The 17861-nt window shown below is 34.4% G+C and overlaps 1 long non-coding RNA gene across 1 annotated transcript; it reads right to left on the bottom strand.

Annotated features, from left to right (window-relative positions):
- Positions 1-512: 512 nt before the first annotated feature.
- On the bottom strand, positions 513-17464 carry LOC103096719 (uncharacterized). Its single transcript, XR_459095.2, has 3 exons — positions 16955-17464; positions 9498-15900; positions 513-8671 (listed from the first exon to the last, which is right to left on the bottom strand). It is a non-coding gene; the product is annotated as an uncharacterized LOC103096719 (long non-coding RNA).
- Positions 17465-17861: the final 397 nt, after the last annotated feature.

The raw sequence follows: 17861 nt of genomic DNA, 5'->3' as shown, positions 1-17861 counted from the left end.
TTCCTGCTTTTAGTTTTTTCCTGCTTTGTAGCAAAAGGCTAATCCTATATTTCCTACAATAGAAAATATTGCACAAAGCCTAAATTGTGTTGAAAATACTATTTTGGCATCTGTGCATTAACAAACTTATATTTTCCTTAAACTAAAATTTCTAGCCAAAATAATAAACAACCTAACCTCATCTATCTTATCCTATCTAATACTATCCTATTCTACGGATTTTAATTAAGGAAAGGAAAAAGGAAAGTATACAATGCACAATTACAATATTCAAAATATAGATCAAACATATGCAAAAGCAAAACAAGCAAATAACATCAAAATCAAAATAGAAACACAAATTCCAAGCAAGACATTAAAATCATAAACTACTACTCTTATCAACTAATACAGAAAATTCTATTACTATTGCAATGCATAAACAGCAAATAGACAAAAATTTTGAAAAATACACAATATTGTTGAACACAACATTGCAAAAGTTTTACAAAAAAATTAAACCAAGCCATCAAACTTACTTGTGCAAAATACATTTAACAAGAGATGAAAATTAAACATAATCCTATTCTATGTTAAAAATTTAGCAAATATGATCTATTTACATAGTATAGTATGGTATCCTATACTAAGTAGTTAACTCTTCTTTGTTAGTAACTAACTACTTTATAACTAATTATAACATTGTTAGTACCTAACTATACATTGTTTCACTCATTCAACATAACCATGTTTATGTTTTTGTGTATATGTGCTTGTTATGTTGTTATTCATGCTATCTTGTTATGTTAGTGTTATGTCAGTGTCACTGTTTTATTACTGTTGCATGCAATATACATACCAAAACTTCATATTTTTCTTCTTCTCATCTTGTTTGAAGAATTCTTCCTCTCCAAAATCCATGGTAGTAATATGTATTTCTGAATGCTTATGAATATATGTTATGTTATGTCATATTACATTACCCAAATTCCTTAAAACCATTAGTCTATTAATCACTTGATCCTCTTCATTGAAAATTCTCTTCAAAGTCTTTATATGCTTAATATTTATAAGTCTTTCAGTCTTTGTACAATGTCCATCAGTTTTCTGAATCCTCTTCAACTGCAATGTCCTCTTTCCATCCAAATGTCCTCTTCCACTGGAATGGTCGTCTCCTTACTGATATTTCTGACTGCAGACTCTATTTGACTAATGAATCTCAGCTTTCCATGAACTCCTCTTCATTTTCTTCTTCAACAATTTCTATATTTTCATTATCAATTCCATGAGCTAATTTAATATGTGAGCAATGATACCATGAATCTCTTCCTGCTACTTTCACTGAAGATGGTGAAACAAACACAATTTTATAAGGACCTACTCAACTCCCTTGTGTTGCTGATGATTTTGAAAAAATTTCACATACACCATATCACCTGGTTGAAAATTATGAAGAGAATAATCCAAAGGACCAGATTGAATCAATACTCGCATATCATGCAGTTCTTTAAGTCTTTGTTGTAATGCACTTAAATATGAAACAAGTTGACAATCTCCTAGGAGAGAGATGTATGAACAGCCTTACAAGTTTTTGCCTGCAATGGAGCATGTCCAAAGAGCATTTCATAAGATGATATATGTAAGTCTTCTCTTTGTCTTGTATGTAGGTAAAACAAAGCTATGGGAAGAATATCTGGCCATTTTAGATGAGTTTCAGAACAAATTTTCCGCACCATTATTTTGAGTTCCCTATTCACATGCTCCACTTGACCTGAACTTTGTGCATGATAAGGAACATGATATGTAGGTGTTATTCCTAGATTCTCATAGACTCTTTTCAGAATATCTCATGTAAAATGAGATCCTTTATCAGAATCTATGGTAATTGGTACACCAAACCTAGGAACAATTTCTTTAAGCAACACTTTCACTATAAACCTAGTTGTATTAGTATTTGATGGAAAAGCTTCAGACCATTTTGTTAATCTATCTAAAATTACAAGACAAAACTTGTATCTTCCAGTTTTTGGCATGCCTTTGTATTTGCAAATGGTCAAATGGACAATATGCCAAAGGTCTACCAACCAAAACTTTCTTTCTGAATGCAACTTGATTGAATTTTTGGCTAATAGAACAACTAGTCCAGATCTTATTTGCAACAGTACTTATTCCCAGTGTTACCCATTGCCTTTTTACAGAGTCTACTACAGCTTGAGTACCAAAATGACCTTTTGTGTGAATGGCTTGACAGAAATAGGTATATAAATCTTTTGGTAACAGTGGTTTTCCAGTGTCTATAATGCATATTCCATGTTCTTTCCTTGCTCCAAATTTCTCCTTCCACTTATGAATTTCTGAGTCTACATGAGCTCTTTCTAAATCATCAGACTCAGTAGTTGACAAATTCATTACATACACTGGGTCATTCTGGACTGCAAACTTAGCAGTTATATCATCTCTATGATTTCCTTTAGAAACTGAATCTCTGCCATAAGTATGACTTCTACAATGGATCACTGCTAGCTATTTAGGTTTTTGGATAGCATCCAACAACTCAGTTATTATTTCTGCATGTGCAATTGGTTTTCCTGATGTAGTAATAAAACCTCATTGTTTTCTAGATCTTTCTTGTTGTATGACAAACTGAAAATGCATACTGCGAGTCTGTAAAAATATTAGCACTTTTACCATCAGCTAGAAGACATGCTTGCTTTGATGCCACCACTCTGCTCCTTGAGCACAAAGGTTACTAGGTAATGAGCCATACCACAGTGTCTCAAATTCTGTGACCACTGCAGTACCAGTACATCAAATTCTATCACACACATATGAAGAACCATTTGTGAATAATACCAAGACTGGATTTTCAATAGCAGTGTTTTTCAAATCCATCCTAGGCATATCCACTAGATCTAGTACTTCTACACACTCATGTAGTGGTTCACCATTCTTTGGCAAATCAAGAAGAAGCGTAGCTGGATTTAATATACTACACATCCTCAACTGGATGTTCTCACTATCCAGGAGAATAATTTTATATTTAGAAATTCATTGATTTGAATAAGCTTGAGTATGAAATTTCCTCATTAGTGCTTCTATTTGATGTGAACAATATATAGTCAATGGACATCCCAAAACTAAATCTGCTGACTTTTGAACTAGCACTCAAGCAGCTGCTACACCCCTTAGACAAGGAACTGTACCTGCAATTGTTGGATCAAGCTGACAACTATCATAATATCCAATTGGATGATAACTTTGTCCTAAAGTCTGTGTCAGTACCCCAGAAGCAATACCTTTAGTCTCATTAATAAATAGTTGGAATAGTTTTGTATAGTCTGGGATACTCAAAGCTGGAGCAGATAAAATGTCTTCTTTAAGCTTACTTAAGGCTTGCAGATGTTCAGGCTTTAGTTTCAGAGGTGCTGGTTCTGTATTATTGGTTAAATCTGTTAGACATTTTGTTAGTTCACTATATCCAGGTATCCATTGTCTACAGTTCCAAGAAGAGCTCTGAGTTGCTTTTTGGTCTTAGGAGCATCCATTTTCTGGATACTGTTATTCTTTTCTGTGTGATACTTCTTGGATCCTCTGATAACACATAACTTAGATGTTGCACTCTTGGCAGAACACATTGTAATTTTGCCTTGGAGTTTTTATGCCCATGCTTATATAATTCTAACAAAAGAATCTTGCTATCTCTAAGACACACTCTTGCATTTGGATATGCAAGAAGAATATCATCCACAAAATGCACCAATTTACTTTCTCTGAATGTTATAATTTTCAGATCTCTTCAGAATTTGTGAAAATTGGCTAGGTGAGTCAGTGAGGCAAGCAAGTCCACATCCACTATGTTTTTTCCCAAGTAAAAGCAAAGATCTTTTGAGAATCCCCATGAATTGGAATTGAGCAAAAAACTGAGCATAAATTTACCACAGTGAAATATCTTGCCTGACTTGGAATGGAAGAAATTATAGTAGCTGGTCTTGGTACAACAGGATGAGTTTTGATTACATAATCATTGACTTCCCTTAAAACCTGGATGAAATGATATATACATTTGTCATTTTTATCTAACTTTGGCTTTTTGATTGGGAGAATAGGAGTATTAAATTCTGAGAAGCAAGGTAGTGTGATCCCTTGTTGTATTAGAGATTTAATGATTGATCTTATACCCTCAATTGCTTTTTTAGTCATGGGATATTGAGGTACACAAGGAACTTGTGCTTCCTAAGTCTTCACCCTGACTGGAGTAACTGATTTCAATAGACCTACATGTGTGGAAGACTTTGACCAAAGATCTTTAGGGATATCCTCAGGTATTGGATAGATTGAATCTAAGTTACCCTCTATACTGAGTGAATCTAAGAACAGCAATGGAAAAGCTTCCAGAGATTCTTCTGGTAGATGTAATGAGATATCACCAGTTTCAGTACATTGGATTTTTGCCCTTAGTTTACATAATAAATCTCTTCCTAAAAGATTCATTGGACATTCTGGCATACAAAGAAATGCATGCTTCACAGATAATGGACCTAAAGTAATCATTTTTGGTTGTAATTCCAGTAGCACCTATTACTTCCATTTTACCAACAGCTCTACAATTCATAGGAAAACTCTGCAAAACTGATTTACTGGCTCCAGTATCAACCAGAAGGTCATAAATCTGGTCTCCAATAGTTCTAGACAATATGGTTCTGTACTATTTGGTGGGTGAAATGTTTCCAACACAATAACATCAGTACAAAGCTGAGTCATTTCCTGTCCATCCAAATTTACATTTGCTTGAATTGCATAGTATTCCCAGGATTTCACTTCTTTAACACCATCATCAACTTTTTCACTACTCTCATTGGTCTTTATAATCTCTACTTTGGTATCATTGTTCTCATTTACAATCACATTATCTTTATCCAATTTATATTCTTCACTATTTTCCATTATTTCAAAATCATTAGAATTTTCAACTAATTTTACATTAAAATTTTCTTTTTCAGGGGTAGCTGGGTAGCTCAGTGGATTGAGAACCAGGCCTAGAGACGGGAGGTCCTAGGTTCAAATCTGGCCTCAGCCACTTCCTAGCTGTGTGACCATGGGCAAGTCACTTGATCCCCATTGCCTAGCCCTTACCACTCTTTTGCCTTGAAGCCAATACACAGTATTGACTCCAAGATGGATGGTAAAGGTTTAAATTTTTTTTCTTTTTCCTCACACGTATGTGAAGATTAAATTTAACACTACCCTTATTTTGAAAATGAAATTAATTAACTCTCCCCTGATTGCAAAGATTAAATTGTAACCCCTGCCCATTTTTAGATTTAATCATCCAAAAGTATAAACATCCCACTTAATCATTTAATGGGAAGGTCTGTGACCCACATGTACAATCATGGGTGATGAATCAGAATTGACTGACTGCCTCCTGGGAAGTCCTAAGCAAGGCTTTAGACTATGATTTGTCCATGTAAAAAGTGGAGGAAGGCACAGGAAGTGAAGCAAAAGAAAGTGTCTTTAAAAGGAATGACAACTTCCTGTGAGAGTGAGTGATTTATTCTTTCTTTGGAGTTGAGACTGGAGAATAATCTGCTGACTGGACCTGAGACCCTGTTTCTGGTGAGGTTGCTCTTAAATCTCTTCCTTTGGACTGACATATGGTGAGTGAAAAGGCTGACTCCTTTCCTGGATTTTCTGAAAAAAACTAGCCTCATGAGAGACCTACCTCTTGAGAGAGACTTCCCCAGGTCCTTGGCTTTGCTAAGGTCACTAAGGACTAACTCTCCCTGCCCAGGTTGAGCCAGGGGCCAGGAGTAAATTACTTAGTATTTAGGCTAGATATCTTACCCTATCTTCTCTCTGATTTTCTTACTTCACTCTTTCTATATTTTGTAAATAAATTGTAAATAAATCTCTTTAGAATAAATTAAATTCCTGGTGACCCTATTCTAAATATAATCCAGGCAAACCTTTTCATATAATTAACTCTGTTTCCCCCTTACACTTATTAACACTAATTATATTATTCTTTGCTTCAATAACATTATTTATAAATTCATTAACCTTATCTGCATTACATTCAATTCCATTTATTTCCAACCCATTTCCCCTTGATTCTTAAAATAGTTGAGAACTTCAGGTACACCTTCATAATGAACATGCCCCTTTGTTCTGATCACCCATATGTCTACTAACCACTTGGCTGTACTTAGGTCTCGCTTCTGATTTTACCCACTCTTGCATTGTGTTTAAATCAGACACTTGAGCTCCTTGATAGCAAGCATTTTGACAATTATTACTATTATTTCTCCTCTGATAATTATTGTTGTTATTCCAAGTATTATTATTCTATCTATTATTATATTACCATTTGTATCCGTTATTCCCATTAATTTGCCTAGAAAATTGCCCTCTGAATCTACAGTCTCTTAAAAAATGCCCTACAGGATTTCATAACAAACACCTTGGAATGCCTGATCTTTTTCTTGGTCTGTATTGATTTTTTGGTTGCACAGATCTAAGTGCTGCCACTGCTTTTATCTCTTTGATCTCACTATCCCTGGCTTTATTCTCAGCATCCCTTAATTTCTTTCTCAAATCTTCAATTACTGTATCTTTGTCTTAATATGACCTATCCTCATTATCTAAACATAAATAAGTAGCTTTTCTTTTTAACTCTTCCAAACTTAGCTCTTCCCAGTCTGGGCAATTGTTCTTAAAAATTGCTTTATCTTGGGACAGGCTTTTTTAACAAATAATCTTTTGATGTAGGCAATGGTGTCTTCTGCCAACACATCGAGTCCTAAATTTAATTCAGCTGTGTCTTTATTCTATCTAAGAAACTAGTTAGTGTTTTATCCTGCTCTTGTCTTATGCTTTCAAAATATGACCACGCATTGGGACACCTAGAGTGCCTTTTCATTACTTCAATTATTGATCTCCTTGCCTGTTTCATTTGCCTATAATTAGTAATGAAATTCATATCCATGTCCTCAAAATCCTAAGGCCATGGGGTCTCTTCAATAAATTGATTCCACTCTCTCTTAGTAAGTAATTCCTCCATTAGTAAGAAAAAATCAGCTTAGTCCAGTTCAAAGATGTTAATTGCCCTCCAAAATTCCTTTATTACTTTATTAGGTTCATAAAAAACCCCCCAACAAAAATGAGAGTTTCTATGCTTCTAAATCCTCAGGAGTGAATAACTTATATGTCTTAATTTTAAACACTTCATCCTAGGTGATAACTAGTATATCTCTGAGAGGGAACAAGGTAGCCCAGGTGTTATTAAATTCCGCATTTTCTCTGTCTAATCTGGATCGGATAGCTATTTAAAAAACATTTCCTTCATTAATTTCCTTATCAATAACATTTTCCTATAAATCATGCTTAACACCATTATTTAGAATCATTCCATCCTTCATACATTGTTCCATTGATTTAATTTTTTCCTTCATTAACATTAGCATGTTTCATTTCTGAATCCTTAGTTATTATTGCACAATTGCTCTTATTTTATTACCAATTCTAAAAACCAAATCTGAATTTGTATAACACCATCAAATATAAGCATAGTAAAGATACATAGGAAAAAATTGTTCTTAGAGTTAATGACATAACCGGTTCTATCCATCCATAACCTAGTATCATATAACACAATTGAGGAAAAAGGGTGAAAATCCCATAAGAGATTTACATGAAACAGACCCAGAAAAAGAGGAAAATAGCATTTATCATGTCTCCTGACATGATGCCAAATGTATAAATAAAGTTGTTATATACGATAGGATACATGTTGTTAGTATGCACCTTGATTCCCAATAGTAAATGTCAATAAAAAAGAAAATAAAAAAGCTAAAAAAAATTTCCCCCCTAAAACACAGGCTTTTACCCTTTAACTTTTAAATCCTCTCTAGGGTCAATCAAAAGTCAGTATTCTATGTTCCAGGACCATGGAGAGCAACCAGGTGCTGGGAAGCAAAATAGAATGTTGCAAGATCTTCCAACTGCCAGGCCTACAGATCTCTCTGAGCTACTCTGGCCTAAGCCACTTTTTGTAGATTTGACCCACTGCCTCACCAATTGAAATAGGTGAGTAGAATAATAGACCCTTAAATAAATAACTTATAATTAATTAATTAATTAATTATTAAGCTAAGGGAAGGAAAGGAAGGGGATTGGGGAGATCTAAACTTAAAACTTCAAAGTCAGTTCTAACCCCACTAACAACTTTCTATGCTACTCTAATTAATTTCTTAATTAGTATTTAAGATTAAGGGAGGGCTTGTATGAATAGGAACAAGGCCAAAGGAGTCTCACAACTGATGTTCTCTTGCTGATGGGTCTGGAGAAATCCCAGTAGAGATCAGCAGCATATAGGATCACACAGGATCAAAAGGGGAGTGAGGGTTTAACACATACTGTCAACCAGTGTAATGTTAACCACTATCTCTACCACTTTTTTTAAAGATGACTTGATTGAAGAAAAGTCCAGTCTCCTGGCAGCTTCAAAATTTCCTTCTTAGAGAGCAGTTTCCCAACTGTTCTCCAGAGAGAGAGTCTCCTCCAGAGCAGGAAAAACTACCTGTCTCCTTTTCAGAGTTCCAGAATGTTTCTGCTCTGAAGGATTTCCTGCTTTATAGGATTTCTTGCTTTTAGATTGTTCCTGATTTGTAACAAAAGGCTCATCCTGTATTTCCTACAACAGAATATAAGGGAAAAAATTAAATAGTCATTCCTCTCAAGAGGCTTACAATTCTATTGATGGTAGTATGCACATGAACATATGTGTTTGTATCAAATAAATATCAAATATTTAAATGCAAGGAAATTTGAGAGAGTGTACACTAATAGTCAAAGGGATTATGAAAACCTTCATAAAGAATGGTGCTTGAATTGCACATTGAAGAAAGACAGAGGTACTACAAGCGAGGACAAAGTATATTCCAGGCATAGGGGACATCCAGGGCAAAGGCATAGAAATGTGATATAGAGTACTATGTATGAAGAACAGAATGAAAGTGAGTTTGGCTGGACCATAAAGTGCAGGAAGTGGGGTATTATATAATGAGGCTGGAAAGATAAATTGGATCCAGGTTATAAATGCTTTGAAGGCCAGGGGAATTTATATTTTATCTTAGGGGGATAAAGAGTCATTGGAGTTTACAGAGTGATGGGGTCAGATTTCTACTTGAGAAAATCCTTTTGACAACTATATGGAAGATGGATTGTAGTAAAGAGAGTTTTGAGGAAGAAGACCAATTAAGCTATGGTAAGAGTCCAGTTTTGAACCTGGGAGACTGGATAATGGTGATGCCTTCAATAGAAATAGGGACATTTAGTAGAAGTAAAGTTTCAAGTATGTTGAATTTAAGATGTATATGGGATATTCATATTGAAAAGTCCAATAAGCAATTGGTAACATGAGACTATAGTCCTCCTAGAAGGGAGACTCAGCCTGGATATATAGGTTTGTGAGTCAATAGCACAGAGATAATTAAATCCAAGGGAATTGATGAGCTTACCAGAAAATACAGTGTTGAAAGAGAAGACGATCCAGGCCAGACATATAATGGAGCAAAAAAAAAATGCAGAGGCCATCAAAGGATTCTCCATTTATGGTGAAACAGAAAATGTTCACCAAAGACAGTTACCCTTAGCAATCAAAAATTAAACTGTAGAAAGGAACAGATTATGGGAACCCACTTAATAAAGATTCTGTACCCAGGAATTATTCAACTAAGAGTGAAAGGACTTCTAGGCTCTATAGTACAAAGTAGTGAGTAACCTTTGTCATGTGTGTTTCCTACATGTCTCACTACCAGTGTGCTCTGAGTTTAGACCCACCCTTCCCATGGAAGCCATGTGTTTGTCAGAGTACACCCCAGGTTTTGGGGGTAGAATATTTTATAGCTACTATTTTTATTTTGCCACCTTAATAAATGCCTTTGATGTGGATTAATCATGTTTATTGACTGAAAGTTAATGGGAAACACACTAACTCATGAGCTATAGTGTAGTTCCCCCCAGAGTACCCTGAAATCTGAGATAGCAGCTGTCTTGTCGTGATGTGAACTATGAGTCTAAGCAGATGTTGGGGCTATGCCAGGGTAGGTGCTACAAACTGTCTTCACGTTTTATGATTTTATTTTATTATTGTCTGTGAAAATTAACAAAGTAGAAGAAGACATCAAGCTTATTGGATGCATCTCCTGTAGAGGATTTATGAAAAGACAATGAGAATTAGACAAGATGAGCTGTATACATTTTTTAATTAATACCAGCAAAGGGAATACTTATATTGATGAGATTATGGATCCATAAAAGTGCCCAAGTATAGTTATCTATGTATAGCATGTACATATTTTATCCCATATTAGAATAACCTTGAAATAGCTAAGTGGAACAATGGATAGGGCACTGGACTTGGACTTAGGAAAATTCATCTTCATGAGTTCAAATTCAGCCTCAGACACTTAGTGGTTGTGTAACCTTGGGAAAGTTTCTTCATATATAAAAATGAGCTGGAAAAGGAAATGAAAAATTAGTCCAGTATATTTGACAAGAAATCTCCAGATGAAGTCATGAAGAGTCAGATATAACTAAAATGTCTGAACAACAATAACAGAATACCCTTACAGCTTTATGACTGTCATCAAAACTTAACTTCTATGAGCCTTAATTCACTCATCTGTAAAATGGGGGTAATAGTACCTATAGTACTGTAAAATGTTTTGCAAACCATAATGCCCTAAATAAATGTAAGTTATGGTGGTGATGGTAAAGTTAAAGATTATCTTATCTAAACTTTGCATTTCCCTCAGCTCCCATCACAGTTTACCCATTGGTCAGGGTGTCTCCAAAGTCTTAATGTAGTTTAAACTATTAAAACCACTTTAACGGCTATCAAAATTATTTGAACTATTAAAGCTCAAATCTGCATTAAGACTTTAGGAATTTAATGATGGGCAGTCTGGTATACTGGATAAAGGGAAGCTTTGAAGTCAGAAAGCCATGGGCTCATAACTGACCTATACTGACTGTGTATGGATGAGTAAGTGAACCTCCCTATGCCCCAGGCAACAAAGCCAGAAATTACAGCTTGATGGATAGTCTGCATTCAACGTAGTTTCCATGCTAGGAGTTCTTTACATTAGTGAAATAAAATATCCAGATTTTTTAAAGGAAGTGCTTAGTCACTTTGAAGTTAATTGGAATTAAAAGATATGTTATTGGCTGAGAAGATGTAACCCAGTTTTTTTTTAACCTTCAAGTCCAATACTCTTTTCACCAAACCATGCCCCATTCTTCTTTCTAAAAACTTCTTTCAAGGGACCTAAGATCAACAAGTGTTGTCAAATAGTGTCCGAGAACCACACCATGTTCATACTCAATACCTAGCATTCAGAGATATTTTCCCGATCTAGTGATCATCAAATAAAGCAGTAACATTGGTCTGGAAAAGGCACATCCAAAAAAGTGGGCTGTTTAAAAGGAAGAAGTCCCAGTAGCTTAGTCTGACATATAATATCCTAGAAGGTTACAAGTAGGTCTCCATTATTCAATAAGAGGCCCCTATGTTGTGTCCTTCATCCTACTGAAGATGTGACAGATAGGCTAGAATCCTTCAACAGGAAATTTCACTTGGTACAAAGAGAAAAGCCTGGTGAAAACCCACACTGAACAAAAATAGCTGTTAAGTGACCTTTTTACAATTCTTTCATGTCAGTTTGAAATGTCCCAAAGGTTGAAGCTTCCCAGGGGGAATGATGAAGGCAATTCTTTGCTTCCTTCTTCTAAACAGGAGTGTCATGTAGCTCTGCACTGATGAGAAGTTTAAGGGCACATCTGCTTTTACACCCTTTTCACACAGGAAGAAATGGAAATTCAGAGCAGTAAAGGAACTTGCTCAACTTGTAAACAATATATTGGCAGTACAGAAGGGCAAGAGATGGAGGAAAGAGACAAAAAGGAACCAGGATAAAAAGCAAAGAGAGAACAGAATAGATTAAGATAAAATAGCACAGACAGAAACAGAATAGTTTAGAATCATAGAATTGGAAGGAACATTAGAGGACATCTAACTGATTCCCCTACCCCATATAAGAGTGGAAGAAACTGAGATCCATATTGGGGATGTGACAACCAAAGTCCTATTGAAAATGGGTGACGGAGTTGAACTAGAATGGAAAAATGAATGAAAATGGAGAAAGAAAGAAATAAAAAGAATATGTGAAAAGCCAAAGAAATGGTTAAAAGAGATGAATGAGAATGGGAAAAAAACCAGCTTAAGTGGCTTATTTGAGAATCCATTATTAAGAGCAAAGAGGGACACACTCATTTTGACCAAATTCTAGATGTATAATTTCTCTCTGAGTAGGATCTGTCAGTTTCCATATTATCCATTAGTCTTATTTAAATTTCCCACAAACCACTTCACTTACAATTTAAGATATCGAGGCCCCAAAACCACAAGGAATAATTTCTCTATGGTTGTGTGTCAGGGCCTTAATTTACTCAAACCAATTTTTGTCCAAGGATGAGTAAAATTTCTCCAATCAATTTTTTAAACCATTGGCATTTACCCTCCAGGGAAGTCTAGCAAATTACCCATCTTTGTTTCAGTGTATGAGCAACTAATTCTGGAAGAGTTCTTACTCTGTGGAAAGGGATATGGAATCCTTATCCGTATCAAAGCAGCTGCTCTTTTTACATTAACTTTTTTAAAATTTGAGTTACAAATTCTATCCTGCCTTCCTCATCCATTGAGAACTCAAGCAATATGATATCAATTATATGTGGGAAGTCATGTAAAATATATTTCTATATTAGCCATGTTGCAAAAATGCAAGAAAAATAAAGTTAGAAATAATGTTTCGATCTGTACTCAGAATTCATTAGTTCTCTCTCTGGAGGTAGGTAACATCTTTCATCATAGATTCTTTGGAATTACCTTGGATCAGTGTATTGATCAGAGTAGCTAAGTCTTTCACAGTTGTTCATTTGTTATGATATTGCTGTTATTGTATATCATATTCTTCTGGTTCTGCTCACTTCACTTTGCACCAATTCATATGTCTTCCCAGGTATTTCTTCAACCTTGTCATTGCTTATAGCCAATGGTATTCCATCACAATCATGTACCACAACTTGTTGGCCATTCCCCAACTTATAGGCATCCCCTCAATTTCTAATTCTTTGCCATCACAGAAAGAGCTATAAAGCAACTGTTCTTACTCATGTAAACGCTGAATGACAGAGAGGCCAAAAGGCATGACGAGACCTTAGGGTGAATGACTACCTATGATGAACCTCAAGGGATGCCATCCTTAGGAGATCAAGTTTCTAATTCCAGTGTGACCACAGGTTTGTCTGAGAATAAGAAGCAAGTAATTTGAAATTGTTTGATATATAGCCTTCAATTATTTATAGGAGAACCAGAAGGATGAGATATGGTAGTTTTCTGATTCCTTAGGAAGAAAAGCACTATATAAACCCAAGTTTTTATAATCAATATAATTATTATTGCATCAGTTTTCCCACTTCAAAATGGAAATGATAAAACTTTTTTATATTCTAACTGGAGGTTAAATGTCAAGTTCTTTGATGTCTATGAAAGGAAGTTGTTCTTTATGAATGTAGTGAACTCAACTATAAAGTGGAATGAGATAGCAGAATGAATTAGAAAACAGAATCCTACAATATGTTCTTTACAAGAAATGCTTAAGATACAAAAATTCACAGAGTTAAAATGAGAGATTAGAGCAAAATCAAATATACTTTAACTGAACTAAAAAAGGAAAGATGGAGATCAGTATTTCAGATATAGCTATATTAAAGAGATATTAAAAAGAGATAAACAGGAAATTATGCTTAAAGGCATCACAAATAATGAATATTTAATATATATGCACAAAATTATGGTATCAAAATATTTAACATGTGTGCATAAAATAGGACAATATCTAAAAATGAAAAGAAATTATTAAATTGGAAGGAAAAATAAATATCAAAACTTATAAGTTATGAGTTATAAAATTGCATATACCCTTAGGCCTAGCAATACTGCTGTTGGGTCTGTTTCCCAAGAGATGAGGGAAAAAGAAAAAAAAAACCTATATTTTCTAAAATATTTATAGTAGCTCCTTTTGTTGTGACAAAGAACTGGAAACTGAGTGGATGTCCATCAGTTGGGGAACGGCTAAACAAGTTGTGGTATGTGATTGTGATGGAATGCTACTTTGCCATAAAAAATGATGAAAAGGTTAATTAAAAAATGGGAAGATCTGAAATTATGAAAAACAAAACGAGTAGAACCAAGATAACAACATATATATATGTATATATATACATACATACATACATACATACATGTATGCAAACAAAGATTTTGAGAAGTGATAAAATGGATCTGCAGAAAAAGCAAGAAGCTTAGAACTTGGTAAAACGCATATCAAATGAGATGGAGACAGAGTTCCAGTGGAATCTTGGAGGGAGAAGTTAGGAAGCCCAGCTGCTTGAACTTCACTTCCTTCTCTGGCTGTTGGAAGAGAAGGTGGAAAACAAACTCTCTCTTTGGTTACTGATTATCTATATGACTGAGTGCTGAGAAGACTTTTGGGTTTAGCTCAGAAGAAACCCGTCAGCCTTTGCTGTCAACATCTCCCCTTAGGGAAAGAAAACATTATTTCCTGAATTTGAATATATCTTAGAATCATCAATCAACAGGGATAAGTTATAAAATTAGGGAGACCTATTTTCCTCTCACCCCTTCCCCTCACCTTCCTCCTCTATTTAAAAGAATAAAAGACCTCTTAGTTGAAAGATTTAATTGTGAGAGTTAGTTATTACAGCAAACATCAAACTTACCATTTCTGAGAAGGACATTCAAGACAGTTGAAGGGGAAACAGGAAGGAGGGTAGGGGAGGAGTGCAAGATGCAGTCTTTCCCCTAGTTGGTTTCCTGGTGTTATGGATTTAGCATTTCCTATTACCATAATTTCCCTAATAGCTGTGTCTTCTACATATATAACATATATACACATATATAGCTATAGTACTAAAGTTTGAAGAAAAACTTGTGAATGTCTACTTCCAAAGAAAGAATTAATAAATAGAAATACAAAGGACATAGTTTTTATATACTGTTGCTTTTTTTTTTTGTCAAGTGGTGCCTTCTCTGGTGCAGAAAGTAGGTAGATACATTGGAATTTTGATGTTGCCAAAACATAAAAATAAATTTCATATTTCTAAGAAATACCTTTATTAATAAAGGAGAGAAAGAACAAGTCAATTAGTCAGGAGCATAACTGAACAATGTGAAGAATAAATGAAAATCCTCAACAAAGGAACAAAATAGAAATCCTGGAAAATTAAAGAAAATATTTGCAAAATTGAAATAAAATATACTGAATCCATAAATAACACCAGGAGCTGGCTTTTTGAAGAAAAACTTATGAAATAGAAAAACAGTTAGCTAATTTGATTTGAAAACAAAGGAAAACAAAATTTCTCATATCAAAAAATCAAGAATTGGCTGTAGTTTAGAAGTAAAATTAAGTAAATTAGTCAAAACTATTTTTTTCAATTACATGCTAACCAGATAGGAACAGAGGAAGTGGATGAATAATTATAAAAATATAAAACAGATTAACAAAATAAAGGAGAAACAGGAAGATAATACACATTTTTATAGTGGCTACTATGTGCCAGGCACTATGCTTTATATTTTTACAATTCATTTAGTCCTTAAAACAAGCCTATAAAGTAGGTGCTGTTATTATACTGGTTTTACAGTTGAAGAAAATGAGATACACAGAGATTAAGAGATTTGCCCAGGGCCATATAGCTGGTGTCTGAGGCCATTTTTGAACTGAGATCTTTCTGAGTCCAGGTTCAATGGTCTAGTCACTGTTATCTTCTATCTGCCTGAAAAAAAAAGATGTTAAATAACTATTTAAGTAGCAATATCAGAGAAAAGAAATTGAATAAGTCATAAATTAGCTCCCAAAGAAAATACCCTAGGGTTATATAGATAGATATATGAATTCTATCAAACATTCAAAGAATAATTGATTCCAATATTATGTAAACTTATAGCAACAATAAGATGCCTCAAAATTTCTCTTTTTCATATGTCTGCGAAATTGATACCTAGACCAGAGTGATAATGGTGAGAAAGGAAATTATACACCAATTCCCTAATGAATATTGATGGAAAATCTTTAAAATATTAATAAATAGGTTACCACGGTATAGCAGAAATATTACATTCTTTGAACCTCTAGGTTTATATTACAAACACAGACTTGGTTCAACATAAGGAAAACTATGAATACAATACACTAGTTTAATAATATAAATGATAAAAATTATGATTATATCAATAGGTTCTATAAAGTCTTCCAGTACTAATTTCTATTAAAAACTCTAGAAAGTGTAGTTATGGGTAAAGTAAATCTTGTATAGGTCAAGCACTATAGTAATTGAAGCTATCAGTTTTTAAACTAATTACTGGTGGTATAATAAATGTTATGAATATAATTGGACTGCATTGGTATTGAGTATTGATAGCTTTGATTGCCCAGCTGTATTGATAAACGAACACTGTCAGGGTTAACTGCTTGGTTGATGGAAGACAGGAAGCCAATTGTAATAATCGCTATAACTATCAAAGGTTAACCTATTGCAGACTGTAGATTGAAGGCATGAGGCAGTCTATTACAACTAATTTATTATCTCTCTGAGGAGAAGCAGGGAGAGGAAGCAGGATTTAGAAACAGGATATGTATCTCTTAACCCATACACTAAGATTTCTAAATAAAACCCCAACCCCAGCCTCACAAAGCTGTGTCTTGTTCACAGAGGTGAATCTGTACTGATCTAGTCTTTCTGTCTAAAAATTTAACTTATTATTTATTTAACTTATTAACCAGCACTAAAATGATGAACTTAAAATATATAATCAACCTAAATAACTTACAGAAATTGTAAATTCTTGAGAGGGAGTTAAAGCAGTTCCTCTCTCTTCCGTAACAGAGAAAAGGCAGGTCTCTGTCCAGGGATACAAAACTTCTCTTTATCGCCCCCTGTGGCCGAGAGGGGAAAAGCTTCTTTTCAGTAACCTCATTCTTTTTTATCTCAGTATTTATCTCCGCTCCCAACAAAAGTATCTCCCCACCCTAAAACCTTCTTCTTTTTTAAAATTTCTTTTTCTTTTTCTTCAACTGTCACTAACTGCCTCTCAGACCCAGAGATCAAAAAGTTACTCCCATCCTCGTCCTCTAAGAGTGTCAGAGAAGATGGAGCCCAGAATTCCCTCTGCTTTGACCTTTAGCCTCTCCCCTTAAAGGACCCACAACAGATATCTCTGTCTTCCCCACTTAAAGGGGATGGCGCAAAAGTCACAAAGTCTTACGCTGAACTACTCTTCTCCTAATGAGACTAAATAATTAATTAAAAATCATTATATTCTACAGTAGGAATAAATGAATCTTTATTTTACATAATATATAATATCTATCTAAAAGCAAGAACTCATTTTTATGTTAGAGAATAAAATTAGAGGGAAAAATAGGGATACCCATTATCATAATCACTATTTAACATAGTGTTAGAAATGCTAGTTATAACAATAAGACAAGGAAGAGAACTCGAGGGACTAAGAATAGACAAAGAAGAAACAAAATCATCGTGTGTGTGTGTGTGTGTGTGTGTGTGTGTGTGTGTGTGTGTGTGTGTGTGTGTGTTGGTGGTGGTGGTGGTGGAGGGTAGATGTACTTAGAAAGTCCTTAAGTATGTACTTAGTGTATGCACTTTCCAATATGAAATAGTTTATAAAGATTATATTTAAATAGGCACTTAATACATATTTCAATGACTGAATTCAA

The sequence above is a fragment of the Monodelphis domestica genome, chromosome 1 (genome assembly GCF_027887165.1).
Source record: "Monodelphis domestica isolate mMonDom1 chromosome 1, mMonDom1.pri, whole genome shotgun sequence".
Lineage (NCBI taxonomy): Eukaryota > Metazoa > Chordata > Mammalia > Didelphimorphia > Didelphidae > Monodelphis > Monodelphis domestica.
The sequence above is the reverse complement of the archived record's forward strand: the minus strand, read 5'-3'. Positions and strand labels throughout refer to the sequence as shown.